Below are 26,332 nucleotides of genomic sequence, written 5' to 3'. Positions count from 1 at the left end.
TGTACACACTGCAAAACTAGTGAGGCAAAACACATACAAATATTAATCAAAGCCATTGAAATCTTATGCAAATTATTATCTAGCACCTTAATACTGATCAAGGCTCTTAACATTATGTAAACAAACTTGAGTTAGAGTTCCTAATCCATCTTCTTGAAAGCTCTTTAGAAAAAATTGTTTCTGTCAGATTTATGGCACTCAGCAATAGGACAAGGGGGCACGATGGGCTCAAGCTCTGCCAGGGGAAATTGAAGTTGGAGAGCAGAAAAAACTTCTTTGCAGAGAGAGTGCTCAGGGATTGGAATGGGCTGCCCAGAGAGGGGGTGGATTCCCCATCCCTGGAGGTTTTTCAACTGAGCTTGGCTGTGGCCCTGAGTGCCATGATCTGGTAAAGGGACTGGAGTTGGACCAAGGGTTGGACTTGATGATCTCGGAGGTCTTTTCCAACCCAATTGATTCTGTGATTCTGTGATTCTATGATTCTATGAGCATCCATGGGAGTGATCAGAGATATTTAAGCTCCTGTATCAACTAGAAAATGGAAAGGTTGTTTTCTTTCAATTTGCAAGCTTGAGAAGTGCAAGATAAAGCCATTTTGTTTCAGCCTCTGCCTCCTGACCCGTGTGAGTTGAAGCTGTGAGGGATCAGTGAATGTGTTTGCCTTCCACTGGTTTTCAATGTTTGACTCATCTATGCAGGGCACAAACAGTTTTATTTTGTCTATTTAATATGCAAATAAGTGCATACATACATATGTGCTTTCTATGCAAGAAAATCCAAGGAGATCAGCTCAGTTGGTTAAAACTTGGCTGTAATAATGCCAAGGCCATGGGTTCAATCCCCTGTGTGGGCCATTGACTTAAGAGTTGGACTCGATCCTTGTGGGGCCCTTCCAACTCAGAATAGCCTGGGATTCTGTGATAGTCTATGAAGGTGGGAGTTTTTTATGAAAATAGAAACACCTCTTTTTCATTTTTGGTTTTTTTTTTTCAGAGCACTGTGTGTTAATGGAAACAATGATAAGAAAAACTGCTGTCTGGGAGAGATAAACTGGCACATAAACAACCTTCTGATATCAAATTGCTGACCTGAAGTCCCACTACAGCCAAGTGGTAAAGACTGAGGACTTCATGAGGAAGGTGAATAACTTACTTTCTGGCTCCTATTTTCATGCAGGTAGCAGAGCCACCAGAACACCAATGCCCCCAAAACGCTGGGGACAGTAAGACTGCGGATGCTGTGGCCTCTTGTAGAAGAACAAAAAGTGCACTTCTCAAAATGGTTTGTTAACAGACTACAACTTCTGCCCATCCCACAGCCTTCCATGTGCCCCAATGAGCATGTAAAAATATCAATTCAGCTCTGAGAAACTGATGACATTCTTTCCAAAATTAAATTAATATCTTAAAAATGTATACACAGTGTGAGCTCCATCTGTGCTCACAGCATGTTCTGATCCTTTCACTGCTGTTTCTTTAGCAATTATACCAGTGGCTTACGCAGAAAAATAACATCAAAAATGGTTAATAGCCAATCCACAAACACTAGCACTTTGTCTGGAAGTGAGAGCTAATTCCACTATTAGTTACTATTTCTCATTCAACTTACTGATTCTCTTTAGTAATCTTCCTTTTTCTTCTTCTGTAAATGCTGCCTTACCAGCTTGAATCAAAGAAGCATCATGTGACATGTCAGACTACTGAAGCCTTCAAGTAACCTTGAAAGAATCTTTCATTGACAATAAAATATATCAATGATGTGATTCATGGTGAAAACTTACCAAAACCAGAGGAACATACACAACAGGAACAATTTTTACTGTACATTTACAATTTTGCATCTCAACCCATGTATTACCTTCCTAAGCTCAATAAAAGGCTGCTGTAAAATGTGATGCAGCAAAGTTATGAAGGAGAGTTATAGAATGGATTGGGTTGGAAAAGACCTCCGAGATCACCATGTCCAACCCTTGATCCAACCCCACTGTGATCACCAGCCCATGGCACGGAGTGCCATGGGCTGGTGATCACAGTGGGGTTGGATCAAGACATGGTGGATTTTCTCACTCAGTGCCACATCCATAGAATGACAGAATGGATTGGGTTGGAAAAGCCCTCCGAGATCATCAAGTCCAACCCTTGTCCAACTCCAGTCCCTTTACCAGATCATGGCACTCAGTGCCATGGCCAATCTCAGTTGAAAAACCTCCAGGGATGGGGAATCCACCCCCTCCTGGGCAGCCCATTCCAATGCCTGAGCACTCTCTCTGTGAGAGAAAAGATCAAGTTTCAACTCAAGTACCACTGGAAGAAGGAAAAGAACTAAAGGGTTGTAGTTGTGCTTTTCTGTTACGACCTGCAGCACATGGCACTTGGGGGGGATTCACAGGCCAAGCAGATGGGGATTTCAGCAGAGGGCACCACAACAACAGGGATGTGGATGTGATGTGGTGCTGCCTGTGACCTGCTCTGCCTGTGGGCCTACAGACCTGTCACCCTGCAGATTCTTGTACTTTATGTTGCTTCAGAGTTTTTGTCACACAGAATGCACTGAAGGGCAGTGGGAGCTCTGGGACTGAAGCAAAGCAGGCAATGACATGTGAGCAGAAAGGCAGTGAGGAGCACCACGAGAATGTGGGGCACAAACATCCCTAAATGCCAGAGGGAGGGGGAGGAGGAGGAGACAGGACAATCAAGTTAGTGAAACTTCTAATGAGAAACCATCAAGGTTTCTTACTACCTTCCTTACAACTCCTTTTTTTCACAGCAGCTGCAGCCAGAGGGGATATTTACATAGATCTCTGGCATTCCAAGTAGCCTGAAAGCACAAACATTAATGACTGCACTGATATTCTGCAAATTTATTATGTACAGCACCAAAGAACTGCAAAAAGTTTTATAAAAAATCTGATAATTGGTGAGTTATATGGTATTATTTGTTTGTGCAAATTGAATGTTTGAGAGAGAAGCAGTCATGGAGGGACACTGATTTTACACATATGCACTTTACATTCCTTTAGATCCTTCAGGCTTCTCTTGCACAAGGGAAATCTAAACCTTGCCTGTTATGGTGGAGATACTGAGTGTGTCCCCCCACAGGGGAAGGCCCTATTTTGCTATTATCCTCCTATTTTAAAGTAAGCATAAATAACTAGCTCTTAAATGATAGCACACTCTTTAATAAATATTGGAATTTTTGGAAATTATTATGATGGACAGATGTGGTCTTGTGCTTTCGTCAGTGGGATTTTATAAAAGTGCAGGAATTTAGGGTTTGTTCACATGACGCACATACAAGTGCTACAGATTTTGTTATTTGTGGCTTATATGCAAGAGTCTTGGCTGTGTGAAATAAGAAAAACATTTTTTATATGCTTGTAGCCACCTGGAGAAATAATTCATTCTTGTCTTTCATTCTGATATCACAGGTTTCAAAATGAGAATTTTTCCATCATTATCAGCTTCACTGCTCACGCTGATAACTAAAATAGCAAACTGAGACACTGCCAACACATTTTAAAAACATGTATTTCTTTTTATAGACAGCTATTCTGGTACCACAGTCCTGTACAAGTTTTATATGAAAGAGTAAGTATAAAAATTGCATGGTGAGATGACAGCATTTGACAGTTACACTGGTGGTTTACCTATTTCTCTCAGACAGGCTAAAACAGGGAGTTATTTTTAAGGCATAACCTGAAGAACATCCAAGGGAGGCCACAAATGTCAAGTCTAGAGCCTACACATGATTCCCTCTTGGATGCGAAAAATAAAAGAAAAAAGGAATTGAGAATTGAGACTGTATGTGGTAGAATCAAAAGTAACTCCTGTGGGTTTTTAAGAATGTAAAAGGAAGAACAATGTAAGTGGAGATAAATTATAAGAGATTTAATTATAAGCTGAAATGAGATTGGAAAACAGCAATCCTAAAGACAAACACTGATTTGTGCTTCATATGCTGAAGCAGAGTGTCATGCAGGAAGAAATGCTGAGTAGCTGGGGAAAGCAGACAATAAAAATAATGTGGATACCTCATGGGATCAGTTCCCAAGGAGAGAACAAGCTCACCTATAAATTTTTTGACTTTTAGAAAAGAGAATAAAGAAAATAAAGAAAATAAAGAAAAAGGGCAATTTCCCGGACCCGCACGTGGCACCCACCGTCGAGCTTTGTGCCCAGGGAAAAGGTGGCAGCCTTGGGCTCTCAGCTGCCAATGATGGGGCCACATTAGCCCTAGAAAAGGAACAATGGCTTTCTGTCCTGGCACCTTTTCCCTGGCAGGAATCTTCGTCCGTCTGGAATTCTGGGCTGAAAAATGGCACTTTCCCGGACTCGCATGTGTCAAGAATGATTGAGTTTTGCCTCAAGATAAATGGTGGCAGGCAGCTAAACACAAAGGAGTCTATTTTATTTACAGAAATGTGATGTAAAATCTTAAGTAATTTAGCCACATTTATTTTCAAATTAAAGACCAAAAATAACATTTCGGTGACCTCATGTTATTGCCCAGCCATTGTTGTGGCTGTGTGGGATCAGTCCTGGGGTGAGCCCATTCCACAGGATGCTGTGTGTGGAATCATAGAATGGATTGGGTTGGAAAAGACCTCTGAGATCATCAAGTCCAACCCTTGGTCCAACTCCAGTCCCTTTACCAGATCATGGCACTCAGTGCCATGGCCAAGCTCAGTTGAAAAACCTCCAGGGATGGGGAATCCACCCCCTCTCTGGGCAGCCCATTCCAATGCCTGAGCACTCTCTCTGCAAAGAAGTTTTTTCTCATCTTCAGCTTCAATTTCCCCTGGCAGAGCATCAACCCGATGCTATCTTGAAATATCCTGATGGTAAATAATTAGCTCTTGTACATTTTAAAACTATCAGTCGGCACGTGCTAAGTCAATGCTTTCTAAGTCATTATGAATGCCTGTGAGGTATTTTATAACTTGATTTTATAATTCCTTCAGCATTTCAACTAGTTCTGATGCTGTGATACAGGAAGGCTTGGTGGGTCTCTAAACATCTTACCTGAGGTGTTGGTTAAAGCCGAGGATGATTTAAGTGTGTGCTGCAGTAAATAAAGCTACGGGGCCTCTCTCCAGCAGCGACCCCAGCTCTGCGCGTTCCCCCGGGGCTGGCGGGCACACACAGCGGGCTTCCCACACACAGCCACCTAGGAAGGAACAGCTTAATTCGTGTTATTTCCCCTGTAAATCACAAATTAACCATGCCCAGGAGGAGCGATGGCGTGAGGCAGCGGGGAGGGAAGGAGAGGTGACCCGCGGGCGGCTCCTGAGGGACAGAAAATGGCGGGCGGGGCCCTGGGGAGGCTCAGGCCGCGCTCGGAGCCGCCACCGCCACCCTGAGGGCCCTGTGAGCCCGGGAGGGCGACGGGAGATGAGGTGACAGAGCGAAAAACTGCGCTAAGCGGCGAGAAAGGGCGACGGGCAGAGAAAACCGGCCTGGGGGAGCGCACAGCGCCCCTGGGGGAGAGGACACCGGCCCTGAGGGTGAGCACACCGGCCCTCACGGAGCGCGGCACGCCCGCCCCGCGGTGGGTGACACTTCCCCCGCCCAGCCCAGCCCGGCTCGCCCCTCCCAGCCCGGCTCGCCCCTCCCGGCACTCCAGCCCGTGCCTCGCTGTCTCTCCCAGCCCCGGGAGGCGGCGCAGGAAGGGGCGGGCCGCGGGCCGCGGGGCGGGAGGGAAGGAGGGAAGGAGCGGGCGCGGAGGAGCGCCCTGCGCACAAGATGGCCGCGGCGGGAGCGGCGCTGGGGCGGCGGCGGGCGATGGCGGCGCGGCCGCGGGGCCCGTGGGCACTGCTAGAGGAGCCGCAGCTGGGCGCTGCCTCGGCCCCCGTGTGCCGCAGCTGAGGGCGCCGCTGGGCGCTGCGGGAGCCCGGCCCGCGTGGTGAGTGCGCCGCGGGGAACAATGGGGCGGCTGGGTCTGGTCGCCGTGCTGGGGAAGCGGGCGGAGGGGCGGGCGCTCGGGCGAGGTGGTCTCCGAGAGGCGCCTTCCAGCGCTGGGAATTCTGCCGGGCTGTGCCTCAGGGTGCTGCCGGGCTGGGTTTGCGGGGAGGCCCGCGGTGCCCGGGCTGGGGCGGGAGCGGCGGTGGCGCCTCAGGCTGCGCGGCCGAGGGGCAGCGGCTTTGTGCAGGCCCTGGCTCCGCTCGTGTGGTACCGGCGGCCCTGCGTACCCGGAACGACACGGGAACTCACCCCGTGTGGTGTTGGAGCGCAACGCTGGGGGGGCTAACCCAGGGCCCCGCTCCGGGACCCCCGGCCCGGCTGGGGCTCTTTGTCTGTGGCGCCGCAGGGAGGGAGGGAGGGAGGGCAGAGCGGAGCGCGGCTCCCTCAGCGCGGAACGGCCCGGCCCGGCCTGGCCCGCGGTGCGCCCGCAAAGGGACCCCCGGACCTCACTGCTGTCCCACCTTGGCCTTGTTTGGGGTGAGGATGGGTAAGGTTTCCTTCGTGCCGGCATGGTGTGTTGGTATCAGCTGCGTTTTAATGTGCTTTGGGGGTTGGGAATGGCCTGGTGTCAGGTTTTGTCCTCAAAAGCCATTGTGAGGCCTGTGCTGTTTTAGAACAGGGAACTAGTGCGGGTATTTTTCCCCCCTAGGAACCGGGCGTGTTTAATTTGCCCCCAAGTTTAATTTCCCCTCCATGCCTTTTTCCTCAAAGTGGATTTCTTTTTTTGATTAATTTCAGTCAAGTGTGAATGGCAAATCGTCCGTCCCCCCAGTCGTAGCTGCTGTTTTCTGGGTGTTTTTGCCATGTTGAAAATGGCTGAAGTAGGGCAAAAAAAAAAAAAAGAAAAATTTGCAAAAATTATTTAAAAGTTCAAAGTAGTCTGGGCTGTGGCTGAGCTGCTTTAATCATTGTAACTGGTTTAGCAGTGTTGTTGTCTAATGACTCTGCTGGAAGAGAGATGCAGTTGTTAACTTCACCATTCACATTTTATTCCTATCATATGGCCACAGAGGGGTTAGATAACACAGCAGTACTGTGAAGCAGAAATTAATGTGTTCCTAAATATATACCTTTTCTTACCCCTTTCAGGCTTATAAGGACGGGGAGGGCATTAATTTGATCAGCTGTAAATGTCTGTGTTGCTGCGTTTGAAGTCAGTGAAGCTCGTAAGAGACTTCCTGGCTGTATAAATAACCCCTGTTCAGGAGCAGTGTGTGCCTTATTGACAGTTTGAAGCTTCACCGTGGCTTTCTGCAGTGCATTCATACACAAGGCTGGTATGAAATGATGGTTTCCACTCACAAAAATAGAAGCAGACGTTATCAGGCACCTTTTCTTTTCCCAGTGATAGCTTGTGGCTTTGCCTTCCTGGCCCAGAAAAGGGTCTGTCAAAGCAGACAGCTTGACGGGCTGCTTGGAGGGAGGTTTAGAAACGCAGGTACCATCAGTACAGTCTGTTTTGACAGCCAGAGACGTGAGTGGTGAGCCTGTCAATCACTCGTGAGCAGCAGGAGCCTTAATGGGGATGAGTGGGAAGTTACTCGTGTGGTTTCTGGCCGTTTGTTTGTTTTTGTGGGTTTTCTTGTCAGCTCTGTATCCAAAATAGCTTAGTTCAAAGGAAAATATTTTAGAAATTTACGGTGAGGTGGTTGTATGCTGATAGGTTGAAAAACTAATGTTGCAGTGAACAGATGAATGTATGTTTCTGGAAATTGCAGACATTAATGGAGCACGGTTTAATTTGGGGCATCTTGAGACGTGTGATAGAGAAGTGTTCATTCTAAAGCAGATGAACAGAATGGAACAGGATTGCTTTGGAAACTTGTGCTGTGATGCCAGTGATTCACCAGCAATCTGGGTGGAAGCCATTATCAATCTTGTTCAATTAAGCATTATAGAAGGGGAGATTCAGTCGGTGTGTGTGTTTAAAATAGTGCCTTTTTACATGTAGTTTATAGGTCTTGAGTGATGCTGGTAGTGATTACCTGTGATAATGATGGCAAAGACTAACATCCCCTTTAATTAGGGTCTATATCTGATAACTACCAATGCTATAAAAGGGTGTTTCATCATACTTAGGGAATTGACTTTTTCCCAGTCTGGAATATGTAATGATAGGAAGGATAATGCCTTTTTTTCTTCCTTTGTTTTTTTTTCCCCTCACCAAGAATTACAGTTTACATGCTGGATACCTGGGAAAAAATGTTTCAACAATTTGAAAGAACTTGTGTAATCGTAGCTTTCAAACAGTATGAAGTGTAAAGCTGAATTAGAAGGAGAGAACTCGCCTGCATTTTGGCTCCCAAACATCCCAAGAGTCTCAAAATAGCAATACAGCAGCCACTATAAGGTATCTTTGGAGGAGATGACCTTCATAAAACTTGTTGATTTTTTGCAGGGCCTGCTCGTTGTTTGAAATTCTCTTCCACACGTGGATTCTCTGAATCATTTTGCAGATGAAAGTGTGTGTGGTTTTGTGGTGGCGGTTCCCACACTCAGTAAATCAGGTGGTTGTGTTGGAGTATCCCAAGCATTATGGGCTGTTAGGCCAGGAAAGCAGATGTGTCTCAAAGTACATGAGAGATAAGCCACAGGGGAGTTTGTAATTTGAAGTTAATGCCTTGGACTGTGCTTGGTAATGAATGTGAAACCATTATCATAGAGGAATAAAGATATAATAAGTTCCTGCTGTGCAAGATGGTTATGTAAACACGCTGCACCAGCTGAAGTCTGTGTGACCTTCAAGGTTCCATGTGGGCTCTGTTACAGTAACGCAGCCTGAAGTCGGGGCCCGTGATAGCTGAGAAAGAAACCCACAGATGTTTACCTCAGTTGTGTTACTTTCCTTTTTGTGCAGAGATTCCGTGGTGCACGCTGAGGGAGGTGCAGTTCCCAGCACTGAGAGGGACCACTTGTTTTTCTCAAGAAGCACCTCTTGATGGGTATCGTTTGCATCTGTTTCAGTTTCTTGGTTCACAGCAGGGTAGAAGTTGAACTGCCATTAGACTTCCAGGGACTGACTGATTTCTAGTGAGGTTCTTTATTTGCGGAAATGCGTTAACAGGCAAGGAGGTGTGAAAGTCCTGTCAGGTTATTGTAAATAGATTTTTCTGATTACAAAAATGATTTCTGCACAGAGTGCCTGAGGAAAGAGCTTATCTGTTACTGCCTGGTAGCAACACGTTTTGTGCTGTCAGCTGGGGAAGGATGTGACTTCTGTGATAGCAATACCAAGATTTTTACATCATTTGCTGTGTGGTCAGAGGCAGTACAGGTTATCAGAGAATCATAGAATGGATTGGGTTGGAAAAGACCCCCGAGGTCATCAAGTCCAACCCTTGGTCCAACTCCAGTCCCTTTACCAGATCATGGCACTCAGTGCCACAGCCAAGCTCAGTTGAAAAACCTCCAGGGATGGGGAATCCGCCCCCTCTCTGGGCAGCCCATTTCAATGCCTGAGCACTCTCTGGAAAGAATTTTTTTCTGCTCTCCAACTTCAATTTCCCCTGCACTACTCTGTGTTGGAGTGTGTAGAGGAGTGTGTTTCATGGAAGCTTTATGGGCATCACCTGCCTGCCACTGAGATTTGTTTTTAATGCAGTGAGAGGGAAGTGTGTGGTCTGAGGGAAATTTCAGCAGGTAGAGGTGGCTTATTATATGTATTTATATATATACATACACATATAAGGACCTGGACATCCTGTGCAGACTCACAGAATCCCAGACTATTCTGAGTTGGAAGGGACCCACAAGGATCATCGAGTCCAACTCTCAAGCCAATGGCCCACACAGGGGATTGAACCCATGGCCTTGGCATTATTACAACCAAGTTTTACCCAACGGAGCTTATCTCAGACTTCTACATGAAAACCTCTGCCCTGTGTGCTAGGTTGTCTCCCCAGCACTGAAAATAAAGTATCTCAGGAAGCCACATGTAGAATAAAATCTCTTTATCACTTGCTTGTGCAGAATAGTTGAAGGCACACAATGTTGGCTACATTGTTAAAATGAAGAGTTGCTAGGAACATGAAGAAAAATCTGCATATGAGAAACAGTGATGAGGAGACAAGGCACAGAAGGATTCAATTTATTCCTCCTGTAGTACGTAGGAAATGGAGGATATTCAGTTAAACGGAAAAGTAGGCAGGAACAGACCTTTAATTTGCTTCACGTAGTTTGTGACAGAGTTGCCATGTAATTTGATACAAAGAACACAGAAAAGAGTATTTGTGTCGGGCAATACTGTGGTGACTCTGGAGTTCAGGGAAGATGGAGGGTTTATTAACAGTTTTGCCTTCTAGCCATACAGTCACAAAAAGCAATGCAAGGATGTGTTCTTGCTCTATAGATCCCTCTCACTGCTGATTTCCTGCTGATTTTTTAGGGCATTATTTCTCAATTGCACAAATATTTGGTGCTTGTGGGGTACATGTTACATTAATCTGAGACAGGGCTGTGCTGCAGCTACAGGACAACTGAATCCCAGACTACTCTGAGTTGGAAGGGACCCACAAGGATCATCGAGTCCAGCTCTTCAGTCAGTGGCCCACACAGGGGATTGAACCCATGACCTTGGCATTTGAAGAAACAAAGCCCGTGGTGTAGCTGAGTGACTGCAGTCTGCTAGTCTGGGAAAATCCACATCTTGCAGGTGGGTCTTGATTTAATTTAGGGTTTTGTTTTAACAAGGAACGTCAGGCTGCTCTCACCCCTCTGCTGTCCCAGTTTAATAGCTGTTTTTAAAATTATCTAATTAACTGCTCTTTAAAAGCAGTCTGTTAAATTAAAATCTGGGCATTGCAAATGTCATTATTTTTCAGGATGTTTCAGTGTTGATCAAACCTTGTGAGGATAAGCTTTGAAGGCTGAGGTATGTTTGTTTTTAAACCTGTAGTTGATACTAAAATGGTGGTTGATCAGCTGATGGAGCCAAGAGTGTTCATAGCCTGATTCTAAAGGTTTTCTCAGCACTTTCTCCTGAACTTGTTTGGTGCAGTCACTCCAGGTCAAACAGTGAGAAAAATTACAACTTTTATCTTCCCTACTGTTGTCAAAGATAGAGTAGAAGGAATCTTGTCTCTCTGTTGTGCACTGGAGGTCTTCAGGGATAATTATTTTTGATAAACTGTGGCAGGCAGTGTTGGTCCCCATCTCAACTGTCTTTGGGCAAAAGGAGTGAAGTTCAGGGAAGGTGTTGCCAAGTGAATCAATTGAAACTCATGCCAGGTGGGATGGTTTAATTACCTGCTCACTAACAAACCAGCTTCTGTGGAACACCCCCGGTGTTCATTAGCATGTCACTGTCTGTGCTTTGTTTTTAGAGTAAACATTATTCATACTGACTTAGCACTCTTCACTTCTTGTAGCAATTGTACTTTAATCAGTAACTCCTCCGTGTCTTACTGCAATGACTGGGTAATATAAATGCCCTTCAAAAGTCAATGAAATAAAGCCCTTATTGTTGACCTACTTTTCCTGTAAGTCACATTCTTTTAACTTGTTCTCTCCTTGCCTCCATTCCTGTTGTTACCACTTTAGAATGGAGGTCCTTCAGGTTCTATTTGAGGTTAGAACTGTACAAACAAGGTTAAAACTTGGCTGTAATAATGCCAAGGTCATGGGTTCAATCCCCTGTGTGGGCCATTGACTTAAGAGTTGGACTCGATCCCTGTGGGTCCCTCCCAACTCAGAATAGTCTGTCAAAGTGTTTAGGAAGTTGTTTCTATCTGATGAATCTGGTACAGTATGGCAAGACTGAAGTGTTTTGTCCTTTGGGGTTCAGTTTTGTGGCTTTTTTCTGTGCCAATATGCAAGAACTGAAGGAGAGACCTTGAACTTAATGGAAACTAAATCTGAAAGCAAGAGTAGAAAGTGAGTTTGATTTGCTTATGTGGTGTCCTAAATTGTGACATGCTGCATGAACATTATAACCATTAATAACTGTGGCAGTCATGCAGGCCCACTGATAATTAAATCTCACCTTTCTGCTCTCTGTGAGGTTCAGGAGAAAATGTTCTCTTGCTTTTACAAGTGAACGTTGCTAATGGATCTTGACAAATCTTGTGTTTGTGAGTGTAGTGGACCAATCACTTCTGTGTGTGATGTTTCACAGTTTAAAATTCCTGTTTCACTCTGCAAAATTCAAGCCTGGATTTTGGGCCACAGTGAAGTGCTTGGTGTGGTTTGAGCAAAGTGCTCTCCTGCTTTCATAGAGAAAGAAATGTAGGAATTGTCAAGTAAGTCTCAGCCTGCACCCCCTGTAAATGAAACATCTTCCGTTATGTGTGATGTGTTTTCCAGAGCAATAAGTCTATTTTACAAGGCTTTTGGGAGTGTCTGAGGGGCTGCATACAGAATCGACCAAGTACCCTAATGTAAACAACAGAACTAATTAACTAAATTGGAAAGATCTTGATGAATAGTTGTTTACTATCATACTGAAATTGTCATTGGTCACCTGCATTGTTATTAGTTATTGTGTAGGTAGACATTAAAATCCAGGAATTTTTGGGAGCTGGAAAATGACTAGCTCTTATTTAGCAACTCTGAAGGACAGTAATTCTTGGTCTTACTTGCTTTGTAAAGGGAATGTGGATTTTAGGTCAAAAATAGATCAGAACAGGGCTCAGTGTCCCACAAATTAATAAAGCAAGTACAAAGAAAATACCACTCTCACATAATGTTTCCAGACTTGAAATGACTTTTCTTGCTAAAATGCTGTGATTTTTTGTAGAATGTTTTTTCCTTGATCCATGGGTGTCTTTACATCTCCTGTTCTCTTTAATGATCATTCTCTTGTATTCCCTATTTTTCTTGTAATTGTTTTTTAATTTACCTTTGTTCTCCTCTGAGCCACTATTCAGCTAATGCAGGTAACAGAGCTGGCTTATTGCCCCTTAATGCCATTGCTTTGTAATTCAGACTTGCAGGATGAGTTGTTTGGGTAATGGAGCAACCGTGGGACTCTTTGTTCTTGGACTTTACTGGGGGCTATCAAAATGTCCCCGCTTCCCCTGGAAGTGCTGAGGTGTCAGGGAGCATTGTTTGTGCCACCCTCCCCTGTGACCACTTTGCCTGGTGCTGGAAATTTAAAAGGAGAAAGATAAAAATAAGCTCAACTGGCCTCCTGAAATGGACTGGGTTAGTTAAACCAGAGGCTGCAGCTCAGGCTGGCCTTCCTGTTTATGAGTCATTCTCCCATTTAATTGCGTGAAAAGGCCTTCTGTAGAATTAATTAAAAGAGAGGTCTTAGTAGTGCTGCAAAAAAGCTTCAGTTAAAATGGTGAGATAATTTTAGTCTTCCTGGTTTTAACCAGGTCTTAAGGATGGAGGCCTGGGCACTGTCACTTCTTTGTGAGTGATTCTTAAATGCGCAATAAACCCCAGTTATTCAGAAAAAGTGAGAGTTAAACTCTGTTTGGAGTAGACCAGGCTATTTAAAAAGCAACTGTGTTGTTGGTAACTGCTGTGGGATCCTACAGAAGAGATGAGAGCCCTCAGCGTTGTCTTTGGGTTTGCTAATCCGGGTGTGCATTGTTAGTCTCTTGTACTTGTGCTCTGTGTTAAATCATGCTGTGATTGCCATCCAAAGATACTTCTGTGGTACGTTTTAATGCTGTTTATCCACCGTGTTGTACTTTGTAAAGAGCCTCTTCGTGTCTTGAAGACATCTTTGCTTCATGGTTGCCTCTGGTTTTCTCTTCTGAACCATCTGTTCCTGAAGGGAAGTTCTGGCCAGGTGGGGGTTGGTCTTTTCTCCCAGGCACTCAGCAATAGGACAAGGGGGCACGATGGGCTCAAGCTCTGCCAGGGGAAATTGAAGTTGGAGAGCAGAAAAAACTTGTTTGCAGAGAGAGTGCTCAGGCATTGGAATGGGCTGCCCAGAGAGGGGGTGGATTCCCCATCCCTGGAGGTTTTTCAAGTGAGCTTGGCCGTGGCCCTGAGTGCCATGATCTGGTAAAGGGCCTGGAGTTGGACCAAGGGTTGGACTTGATGATCTCGGAGGTCTTTTCCAACCCAATCCATTCTATGATTCTATTTCTAAGACACTTATTCCTGTACCAGCTGTATTGGAAGTGAAGCAGTTAAGGTGTTCTGCCTTCGGTGTCCCAGTCTCTGCACTGCAGTTCATAGGAATGAAATACTTCCCTCCTGGTTTGCTGTGATTTACGTGCCTCCAGCAAGCAGAGAGAGATCTGTACTCAGCCTTTCTAGTCCCTCCTTTCTCAGTGTCACTTCTCAGCCAAGTGTTTCTGGGTGGGGTTGTCTCTGGACGTGTTTCATGTGGGTTTTCAGCTTCACTAGGCCAGTTTAGAATAGAACAACGTGAGCTCTGTCAGGCTGCAGCTTTGGCACGATGTGGGTGATTTCGGGGCATAGCAGGAAGAAAGAAAAGCTTCCCCAGAAATCCTTGTTCCCGGCACTGGAGGGTGTGATGGCTCGGCTGTCCCTCCGAGAGCGGGTGTGGAGTCGGGATTACTCACTAGGGATTCAGTCACACGCATATTTTAGGTAAAATCTAAAGGGAAAAAACCCCAACCAACACTCCACTGCGTCTTCCTGTGAGTAATACGTGTATTCACCTGATAAATAAAAATGTCAGTGGTTCTTCCCCCTTCCCTGGGAGGGGGTGTGGAAAAAAGCCGGTAGTTCATGTGCCACCTCAGGTGACAGTACTGGGGACCCTGCAGGAGGGAAGTGAGGGACAGCGATCCTGCCCTTCAGGCACACCTGAGAATTCAGCAGGGTAATTCCTGCTCTTGGTGCAGCTCTTGGGAAGTGGGAATAGTCAGTCATGTTGGTGTGACAAACTGCTGTGGGAGTTGTCATTACTGAATGAAAACTGACAGCAAGCCCATGGAAAACCAGGGACTGCCATGTGCTAATAAATGCATTTAAATACTTTGTTCTTACTGGGTTTTGCATGTTAAAGAAAATAATTCCCTGTGCCATCATGAGGGCTGCAGTAGTGCTATTACAGCTGTCTTTGGCTTACAGATTTTGAGAATTTTCTTTTTTTTGAATTGTTTGTCATTCAGTTGTAGCTTGCTGACATTGCTTTCATTAAAAAACTGAATGGCTAAATACAGGAATGTGTAAAGGAGTATTGGCTGCATGGATGGTAAGATGGTTTCAATGCTAATTTTACCTTCTTATCCCTGAGATCAGCTCAGTTGGTTAAAACTTGGTTGTAATAATGCCAAGGTCATGGGTTCAATCCCCTGTGTGGGCCAGTGACTGAAGAGTTGGACTCAATGATCCTTATGGGTCCCTTCCAACTCAGAATAGTCTGTGATCTCTGATCATATTTTTGGATACCTGCTGTTTGTATAGAGCTCTGGCAATACTCTGTGAGCTTGTGTCATATATATTTTTATTTTCCATCTTCCAGCTGCTAATACTGCTGTAATACAGTTGTAATCATGTTTTTAGAGATCAATATATCTTTGAAGACTGGAAATGAGAAAATTATTCTTCATGGACTGCTCCATTTAGAGCAAGTTTCATGCAAAATAAGCAGTAAATAAGACAACTTTGTTTTAAAAGACAAAATTACCTGTCCCAAGTAGAACCTTTTTTACAACTCCTGAGCAGCAGAATTCATCAAGTTGGCACTGAATTTTAATAGTTAACTCCCAGGACTATTGTTTTTTGCCCTCTTGTTTGGATGATTTTCAAGTTATGTAACTTTAAACTTTTATAACTAGGCTTATAATTCAAACCCTCTTTTTAAGAGGATGTAGGATACTCTTATTCCCAGTTGAATTCAGGCTCCTGCCAAAAATAAATACACTTCATCCATCACTGATAGGAGGATGTTGGAGGCTTGGATTTTTTTCTCCAATACTTGAGTATCTTGCATTGTTTGCTATACTGAAAAAAATGGCAACAGCTTTCATTTTTGTGGTTAAGCTCGAGGTGTTTGTTATTCCTTCAGTAGGTGTTTAATGGAAACCCTGAGACTGGAGCCTTTTGTTTCCACTCACTGAAACCACGAGTAGTGTTTTTAATGACCTTGTAAAGTTGTAAAAAAAAGATGCTATTTTTATAAATCTGGAGGGTGAGACTGACACCAAAGCTGCAAAATATTTGAGGGTGGGATTTTTTTTTCCTTATAATTGAAGGTTGGATGAAAAGTCTCATTGAGAAGGAGTCCCTTGCCCCGGGCTATTTCTGGCCGCTGGAACTGCTCTTTTTAGCAGTGCTACAAATTGAATCACCGTCCGCCAGTCGCGTTTAAGGCAAATGAGGCTCAATTACACTCTGAGTCAGAAGTACCTGAATTAACCTGCTTTTCAGCAACAGTTGGGTGACCTCTCCTGCTGATACTTAAAGACTTTAAGCCCTGTGTGAATGGTAACTTAACACCACTCAACAGCAATGAGCAGGTTTGTCAGTGCTGAGCAGTGTTTGGATTTTTACAACAAAACCATTAGAGGCGCGGAGAAAATCTTGAATAGGATGTTGACTGGCTAATTTTTTATTTATGCAACTGTTAACGAGGGAACCGAAACTCTGCAGGCTCGGTGCCATTTCTGCAACAAGCTGCCTCTTGACCTTGGGTGACTCCAGAGCTGTAGAGTAGACGAGGGTGTGTTATTAAAACGCAATTGCAGCCCGTGTCATGGAAACGAGCAGGATAATAATCTGTGAAACTTATGTTCTTTATCTTAATATTTCTGCTATTACTGCCAGTGAAGCTACTACAGGACTCAGCAGAGGAGGAGATCTGGCTTTGCTGAGTCCTGTAAGCTATTTTTGTACCGACTATTGTAGCATTTGCTTGATTGCTTCCTTATTTGCAGCTCGGTTCGAGGAGCAGTGAGGAAATGGGTGAGTTATGGGCTGCCACAGCATTGTTGCATCTCCTCTGGACAGCACTTGCTCAGTGCTGGAACCCCAGTGAGCTGAAAGGATGGTTCTGACTGTGTTTGCATGGCTTGCATTGGTTAAATCTAGCTGTGAAACGTGTTTTTTGAAACGTGCATAGTTTTGGGGTGGATTTAGTGTAAAGCAGCAATTCCACAGGTTGTTGCTCCTTGTGTTCCTTATTCCATTTCACTTACTCTCCTCGTTCCAAACTGTTAGTCTAGTCATCCTTAAGATAGGATTGCTTAATAGCATTTAAATGTTGAGTTAAAATTCGACCAGTACTTTAGTTAATAAAGAAATACTTAAAAATCTGTATTGCCCTAGTTGTACCCAAATAAGCTGCTTATGAAACTACACCTAAAAATTTGACAGGTCTGTGGTGGTGCTTAAAGAGACTGTCTGGAGGTTTCCTCCTTATTTGCTTCCCCTACTTTCTCCCTTATGTTTCCAGAACTGCTTGACCATTCAACAGATCTGGAACATCTTTTGGAGCCTGTTAGAAGTCAGTGTGGGAAGGAAAGTAGTTTAGTTTGGACAGCTTAGTTCCTGGCCTGGGTAATGCATGTCAGATGGAAGCTGTCACGAGAGTACTTTCTGAGCAGCACTGTGGAGTTGCCCCACTGTAAGCCCTGCTTGAAACTGTGCTGAAAATGCCACATAGGTCAAGTTTCAGTCTCTCTGCATTGGTGCAAATGTGAGTCTGGATGCCTGGGGTCCTTACAGGGCTAAAATGGCTAACTCAAATTATTAGCTGGTGTAATGTAATCTGCTGTGTTAATGGAGCTCATAATCTTGGCTGCAGTGCTACATCTTGTCTGGAGTGTCACACTTGTAGGTAGTGGCTGTGATTTGCTCCTGAGTTACAGTTTGGGTGTTTTCACAAAACCCCAGAATGGGTCAGGCTGGAAGGGCCCACAGTGGTCCATCTGGTCCAACCCCCCTGCTCCAGCAGGGTCATCCCAGAGCACATGGCACAGGATTGGTTGTGTCCAGGCAGTTCTGGAATATCTCCAGTGAGGGAGACTCCACACCCTCTCTCGTCTCTGTTCCAGTGCTGGGTCACTGGACACAAAGAAGTTCTGCCTCATGTCCAGGTGGGACATCTGGGCATCAGTTCCTGCCTGTTCCTCTCGTCCCATTGCTGGGCCCCCGAGCACAGCCTGGTCCGTGCTCTGACACCCTCCCTTCGGATACCAATGCACATGAATGAGATCCCCTCTCAGTATCTCCTCTGGAGACTAAACAGCCCCAGCACCCTCAGCCTTTCCTCGAAAGAGCTGCTCCAGTCCCTCCAGCATCCCCACAGCCTCTGCTGGACCCACTGCAGGAGCTCCGTGTCCCTCCTGTCCTGAGGTGCCCCAAGCTGGACACAGCCCTGCAGACGTGCCTGCCAGGGCCGAGCAGAGGGGCAGGGTCCCCTGCCAGGGCCGGGCAGGGGGGCAGGATCCCCTCCCTGACCCAGCAGTGCTCTTGCTGATGCCCCCAGGATCTAATTGGCCTTTTTGTCCACAAGGGCATTATTTGTTTGACTAATCTTTTAACAACTTTCTTGGCTCTAGACAGGATGAGTGCAGCTGGACTTCAGCTGTGATCTGGGAAGAAATGAAGCAAACCCAGATTATCTTCTGGTAGCAGCTCCTCAGGCCGCACTTTGGGCAGTGGTTGGCAGACTGCAGGGTGAGCACAGCAGAATTTTCTTGTTCACACTGTTTGCAAATGTGTGTCTTTTCTCTGAACCTGATGGGGCCATCCTGTTTGTTTGTAGTGCAGAAATGATACCACATGGATGACTGAACAGGTGTCTGAAGTAGAGGAGCTGAATTCTTGAAGCTGATACAGTTTAATAATTCTGTCTCAAGGTCTTTGAGAGAATGGTGTAACAGATAGAATAATTACCATTGGGTCACAATAAGGCTCAGGGGGTGAAAAATTCTTTGTCATTGTGGACTCCTGGTCTGCTAAAACGTGTGTGCCACCAAATTGGGTGCTCCCCCACCTTGTGTAACAACACTGCAGTAGTCTAGAGATTGTTTTGTGCATAACACAGAACAAAATAACATTGCTTGTGATTATAATATATTTTAAATGAGCTCATGAATTAAACAGGCAGACAAGCAACTACATCGGTGGTTTTGTTTAAAAATTCATTAGTTTTCACTGCTCTTGGATTACTTTCTGCTTTTATTAAAAGGTCTTTTGATGTTTAAGTGCACTCTTCCAAAATAAATTGCTTTGAAGGTAAATAGAAGAACTGAAGCTTTATTGGAGCCTGCTTATGTAAACACTTAGAACCATGAAGCTCTGACATCTGTTTTTAAAATGAGTGACAAGAAAACCACCTCCAAATCAGAAATTAAAAGGGAGGGGGGAAAAGCCCCATTATAAAGAAGTTCTGAGACCAAGTTTTCAAATGGGCATCAAAAATACCTGTTTTATGAGTACTTGTGGAGTTTTCTGTGGAATTGAATTTACCTTTTACACTTCCAGTAACTCTTTGAAATAGAAGCTGCTTCTTGCCTGTGCTGGCCAGTAGCATTTATATTCATTTAACACTGCTCTTATACAGTATATTCCAGCATTTCCTAAATACTGCACCTGGAAATTTCAACAGAGGAGGTTTAGGATTTTTAAATCTGCCAGGTGGTTTGAAAACAAATTAAAGCATGTTTGGGAGAATGACAAGTGTAATGGTAACTCTTGAACATGAGGGGAAGGAGGCAGGGAGGAAATTCAGAGTTTTACTCAATTCTTGCCTTGTAAGTTTATCAAATAAATATTTTCAGTAATATTTTCACAGTACACAAAAAAAAGCCCAGTTACTGGAATTTTTTTTTTACTTTTTTTCCCCCAGAGTATTTCTTTACAGAAGTTTGCTGGGAAGCAGGACAGGAGGGAATAAGTATTAAAGGTTGTGCTGTAGATGGAGAGCTTTCTCAGACATTTTTGGCTGTGTCTGCAGCTGGGCTGTAACTGTGCCCTCCTCTGTCCCACTATATCACATTGCAGTGGTGGTGTTATTGTAGCTGAATATCACAGAATCATAGAATGGATTGGGTTGGAAAAGGCCTCCGAGATCATCAAGTCCAAGCCTTGGTCCAACTCCAGTCCCTTTACCAGATCGTGGCCCTCAGTGCCACGTCCAGTGTCACCTTAAACACCTCCAGGGATGGGGAATCCACCTTCAGAGAATCACAGAATGGATTGGGTTGGAAAAGACTTCCAAGATCATCAAGTCCAACCCTTGATCCAACCCCACTGTGATCACCAGCCCAGGGCATGGAGTGCTGGTGCCCTGGGCTGGTGATCACAGTGGAGTTGGATCAAGACATGGTGGATTCTCACTCAGTGCGACATCCATAGAATCACAGAATGGATTGGGTTGGAAAAGACCTCCGAGATCATCAAGTCCAACCCTTGGTCCAACTCCAGTCCCTTTACCAGATCATGGCACTCAGTGCCATGGCCAAGCTCAGTTGAAAAACCTCCAGGGATGGGGAATCCACCCCCTCTCTGGGCAGCCCATTCCAATGCCTGAGCACTCTCTCTGCAAAGAAGTTTTTTCTCATCTCCAGCTTAAATTTCCCCTGGCAGAGCTTGAGCCCATCGTGCCCCCTTGTCCTATTGCTGAGTGCCTGGGAGAAGAGACCAACTCCCACCTGGCCACAACTTCCCTTCAGGCAGTTCCAGACAGTGCTGAGGTCACCTCTGAGCCTCCTCTTCTCCAGGCTAAACACCCCCAGCTCCCTCAGCCTCTCCCCACAGCACTTGTGCTCCAGTCCCTTCTCCAGCCTCGTTGCTCTCTGGATATCACTGACACCAGGGCAGGATTGGAGCTACTGAGTCAGGTGGGGAGGGAGTTGTTACTGCAGAGTGCATGGCAGCTGCACTTTGTACTTTCTATTAGGTTTTTTCTTTAATGCTTTCTCTTTCATTGAATTGTGCTTGGTCTGAAATAAATGATTCGTGTTAAAAAAATCATGCAGGCATTGCATGGCAACAAGATCTTCCCCCTCCATTCCTTGGCTTACTTTTTATCTACCAAATGCCTATAGTAGTAGTTGTCAGGTAACTGTAGATTATCCCTGCATGGAAAAGAATGATACTGGACTTGGTGATTTTCATCTTTTGTTTGGTTTCTCACTAGCAGATGCCAATCTTACTATGGCTGTGAGGCATCAGGTCACTAAAGGGCATGTGGAAAACACATTTTGCTTCAGCAGATTAGGCCTCAGGTATGTGTTTTGTCACCTGAGTCTCTGCAGCTGGAATGTGTGCGGTCTCCAGAACACTCCCCAACTCCCAGTGCCTTCTCTCCCTGAATCTACTGCTTGGAGTTTTATTTCAGATGAGCTGTTTGTGTGGCTCATTTGTTGTCCTGTTAAAAAATGAGGTGTTGGTTGTGTAATTGCTGTCCACCCACATTTCTGCCTACCTGTGTTTATTAATAAAGATCTATGTTGGGAGCTTCAGCGGGGATAACTCTGCAACCAGTTCAGCTGGAATGTCTTAGAAAGGAATGAGTAAGGAAGAGTGGTGACTGCTCTGGCTGGCAGCAATACCTAATGTGTGCCTGTACCTTGAACAGGAAGGCTTCTACAAGCTTGTCCTCTTTATCTTTGCCATGGCTTCTTTCAAACATGTATCTGCTCTGGGAAAAGCAAATTACTTGGTTGCTTCCTTGACAGCAGAATTTAGAGCTCTTGAGGATCTCACTACATGAACCCAAGTCTGTTCTGAAAACAACAAAAGTCTGTTCTGGATATTTGAAGTGCCTTCTGCCTTTCTTCTGTTAATCTGTTGAGTTCTTCCTTGTGTTGTTTGTTGTTTTTTTTTATCCTGGTTTAATCATTGTGTTCATGTCATAGTCATTTGCATTGACAAATTCAAGAACTTGAAGTGTTGTAGAGATGCTTGTCTGCCATTAACTCCATAGACTTAATAACCTACAGGCTTGGGAATCATGATTGGTAAAAAAAAAATCTAGGTGATAGATGATGAAACCTTTCCCTGTTAGACATTATTCTCTTCCCCTTTGTTTTAAATAAGCTGTAAGGGATGTTTGATATCAACCAGAAATTAAGAACTAGGTCATCCATCTTCCCTGAAAATTTACTGTTTGATCCACATACAGGTTGTATATTTTTGAGATTATGAGCAGCAAGTTTAACCTTTCTCTGCACATATATCTGTAGAGGAATGTATGTGTGTATTTTAATTTATGTATATATTATAATGTTCATGACCCTAATGGTGCAAGACTAGTAACTGAATATTGGGTGAGAATAAGAGGTCAAGAAAATGATATATTAGGTTTCAAAAATGATATGTAAGGTTTAATGCCATGGTTTTTTCTGTCAAACATGGGTAAATAACTTTATTCAACAGTTTTCTGTTCTACAGAAAGACATGAGCTCTTGCCTCACAGGGTGATGTGAAGCTTAAGTCATAGTGAATTGCTTTTAGGGCCTCTGTTGGGAAGTACCATGGCAGAGTTGTGATGTTGGTAGTTTGGGGATTTTATTTTCCTTGTGTTGTTACAAGGCAGGAAGTTTCAAATAAGGAATAGCATCTTGTCCTTAACTGGCCCCATTTCCCTAACATGCTTCCCAGACTACCAAGTAAGACTTTTGCATGAAATTACATAAACTTCCTTTGTTTTTGCAGTCAAAATAAAAATTACTGAGGAGAAAAGCCAAAATAAAAATTACTGGGGAGAAAAGCCAGTAGATCTTGAATCTGATTTAATTGAGCTTCAGTGAGTTTGGAACAGCGTTTTGATGGTGTTCGTGATTTTATCTTTGCCTTTCTCTAGAAAAGAAAAGAAAAATGTTTATTATTCAGGGAGTGAAGCCCGATGGTGTTTCTGTAGCTCTGAGCAGAGGTTTGGTGCTGGGAGGGAGCACCTGATCATGGAATCATAGAATGGATTGGGTTGGACAAGACCTCTGAGATCATCAAGTCCAACCCTTGGTCCAACTCCAGTCCCTTTACCAGATCATGGCACTCAGTGCCATGTCCAGTGTCACCTTAAACACCTCCAGGGATGAGGAATCCACCATCAGAGAATCACAGAATGGATTGGGTTGGAAAAGACCTCCAAGATCATCAAGTCCAACCCTTGATCCAACCCCACTGTGATCACCAGCCCAGGGCACGGAGTGCCCTGGGCTGGTGATCACAGTGGGGTTGGATCAATACATGGTGGATTCTCCCTCAGTGCCACATCCATAGAATCACAGAATGGATTGGGTTGGAAAAGACCTCCGAGATCATCAAGTCCAACAATCAGTCCAAGTCCAGTCCCTTTACCAGATCATGGCACTCAGTGCCACGGCCAAGCTCAGCTGAAAAACCTCCAGAGATGGGGAATGCACCCCCTCTCTGGGCAGCCCATTCCAATGCCTGAGCACTCTCTCTGCAAAGAATTTTTTTCTGCTCTCCAACTTCAATTTCCCCTGGCAGAGCTTAAGCCCATCGTGCCCCCTTGTCCTATTGCTGAGTGCCTGGGAGAAGAGACCAACCCCCACCTGGCCACAACTTCCCTTCAGGGCGTTGCTGTCAGGGCGGCGCTCTGGGCTGTGCTGGGTGTGCAGAGCGAGCAGCGCAGGCGTGCGGGCAGGAATGAGGAAGGGAGGCCGTGCTGCCACTCCGGGCTGGCTGTTCACAGCAGCTTCACAGCAAACACAGGGGAAGCCCCTCCATCTATCAGCAACGCTCTGGGCTTATTGCTTGTGTTGTTCATGGACCTGCCCGGGCAGAGGTGAGAAGCTTTTTTGTCTTCTGCCTACTCCTCTCTGGTCAGGCATGGACTTCCCTTTTCTCCTTAGCTTTATCTTTCTGTGGGACTGGATATGGGAAACACAACTAGCATGATTTATCCTTTCCTGTGAGGTGTGTAGTTGGCAGTACAGTTTATTCGTGTAACACGCTTTTACTTTTGGCTGGTGAGGGTTTCCCAAAGTTTATCAGGTCAATTTTTCCCTCAGATGAAATTTAGGACTTTTAAAAGTATTAGCTTGGGGAAAAGACAAAAGATACCTTGAGATCAGCTCAGTTGGTTAGAACTTGGCTGTAATAATGCCAAGGTCATGGGTTCAATCCCCTGTATGGGCCATTGACTTGAGAGTTGGACTCGATGATCCCTGTGGGTCCCTTCCAACTCAGAATAGTCTGAGATACTTAAGTCTCCTAAAAAACCCTGATTACAGTGAGCGCACTGGAGTAGAAAACAGGTTAGTTGAAACACTGCTAGAATCTGTTTGGCTCTAGGCAAATGTGGAGGGGTTCAGCTCTTGGCCAGAGCTACTGTGAGTCTGTGCTGATCCTTGTGAGTTATGAATTGTTTTACTGTTGTCTGTCAAGTTCATGTAGGCTGTTGATTTATTTTTAATCTCAAAGTGTCAGAGGGGTTTTGAAATAGTTAATGTATCACAGAACGAGTCTCACATGAGAGAGAACTGTTTCTGGTTACTTCTCAGAAATGTGTAAGTCATTATCAAGGAGTAGGAGTCTTAAAAAGAATTAATGAAATTGTGTTTTCGTTATTAAATAATAGATTAGCCAAGAGCTGTATTTGCGTGAGCAGATCAGGTGGCAAGCCTGAGTTTGTTTTGGCAGTGAGGAGCTGCTGGAGTGTTAAGCTGAGCACTAAATAGGCTTTGCTTGTGTTCATTGGTAACTGCAACAGGAAGCTCTGCTCAGTTTAGTTCCGAGTAAGACTCAGCAAAAATTAAGCAGCTTCAGGGCTAAATGCAGACAATAAAAAATATTATTCAGAGTTTTGTTCAAGAAGGCGATGACACTGTTTGGGTAAGAAAAGCTGAAGGAAATGCCGTGGGGAATCAGTCAAAGACAGGAGCAGGTAGTGCTGTTGTGTGCAGTGAAACAGCAGGACCCGAGCCGAGGGTGCCCGCGGTGTGCTGAGTCATCTGCCCAAACTGTGCCGTGACTGTCCGGCTGCTGGGAGAGCCCGCACAGCCCATTGGCGCGGGGGCAGCACGTGATGAGCCGGGGCCGGGGCATTTGGGGCCCAAACACCGTGTTTGAGAGAGAGCTCGGGGGGCTCCCCCGGCCCGCAGGCTGAGCTTAAAGGGAGGGGGTTCAACCGGAAGCACAAGTTTTCCTGTGTGTGTCATCGTGTGCGAAACTTGATGCCGGTGGATGTTGGTACAAAGTGTTCTGCATTTTACAAACAACTTTTTGTCAAGAGCTGAATCTGCTGAGCTCCTCCGCGGCGTGTGGAAGGCTCTGGTTGCCACAGACATAACAGCGTGGACAGGAGGCTGCACTGACCCTCTGCATTGTAGTGTGGAGGAGTGTTGAGAAGTTGTCCTGGTGGTTTGTGGAATGATCCTGCCTTTCTCTGAAGCACTGGCAGGGTCCCAGAGGAGACGGGTCACTGATCTGATTACAGCGTGACATTTCCCGTCTTGGTCGAAGGATGGAATTTCAAGGATTTTTTGGGGGCTGGGAGGCCCAGAAGAGAGGAGACATTTTTCCAGGTGTTTCTAGCTGTGGATAAAACAGCTTATGCAGGGCTAAGCTGGAGGACAAGGCTTGGATGCAGGTATTTCATATTTTCCAACTCAGAAACAACAAAATCAATCTGTCTCTGGTCTAGTGAGTATTCTGTGTCTGGGAGTGTCTTCATTCTTAATTACAGCTTTTTGTCTTCCAGCGTACTTACTGTGATGTGTCTTAGTTTTCTGTTTCCTTGGGTTTGGCATATCTTTGTTTTCTTCAATCACACAGAAAGAAGTGTGTGTAGGTACATGTTTAAAGCATTAGGTGTGTAGGGGGTGGGTTAAAAGTGTCATAATATTATGGGAAGGGGGCAGTTATTTAAATGGCTACATCTTTTATAAATATTTGTATTCTTTGCATTTTGCTCACCTCTGGAATAATGGTGCTGGAGAGAAATATCTTGAAAAAACCAACAAACTGTGCTGTGAAAGTGAATGTACTTCTCTTACCTTATCTGTACAGGAAGGTGCTCTCTTTCTGTGATGGTTCTAACGGCTGACTGTGGTAATGTAACTGTCTTTATTTCCACCATTTTACTGCCTTCTGTAATGTCTCCTGTTTAAAGGAGCTCCTTGACATTAGAGACTATATTTCCCCAGTTATTTCCAAGGTCATAGCAAGTCACAAACCGTGTGACAAGCACACACTTTTGCCAGCTTTGCTTCTGAAGGGGTCTGCCCCATCTGGGTGCTTTGTGCCTGGCAGAATTTTATGTTGTGTCTCAGCTCTTGGCTCTGCTTCCTTGTGTGGAGATTGAAGACCCGGCAGGAAGAGGGGACCACCCTATTTGTGTAAAGCAGTGGCAGCAGTGGTTGGTTTGGTGCCAGCCTGTATTACCAGTGGCTCATGAATCCTCAGTCACAGAATCACAGAATCGATTGGGCTGGAAAAGACCTCCGAGATCATCAAGTCCAACTCCAGTCCCTTTACCAGATCATGGCACTCAGTGCCACGGCCAATCTCAGCTGAAAAACCTG

The 26,332-nt window shown here is 45.0% G+C and overlaps 1 protein-coding gene across 2 annotated transcripts in view; it reads left to right on the top strand.

The window, feature by feature from the left end:
- The first annotated feature begins 5,715 nt into the window (after positions 1 to 5,715).
- Positions 5,716 to 26,332, top strand: part of RC3H1 (ring finger and CCCH-type domains 1) — a 78,810-nt gene continuing 58,193 nt past the window's right edge. For both annotated transcript variants that reach the window (XM_071565830.1, XM_071565829.1), the window contains exon 1: positions 5,716 to 5,901. The gene's annotated coding sequence lies outside the window, so the exon portion shown is untranslated. The remainder of the gene's footprint in view (positions 5,902 to 26,332) is intronic.

The sequence above is a fragment of the Pithys albifrons genome, chromosome 10, assembly GCF_047495875.1.
Source record: "Pithys albifrons albifrons isolate INPA30051 chromosome 10, PitAlb_v1, whole genome shotgun sequence".
Classification (NCBI taxonomy): Eukaryota; Metazoa; Chordata; class Aves; order Passeriformes; family Thamnophilidae; genus Pithys; species Pithys albifrons.
This window is presented reverse-complemented; position numbering and strand designations above follow the sequence as displayed.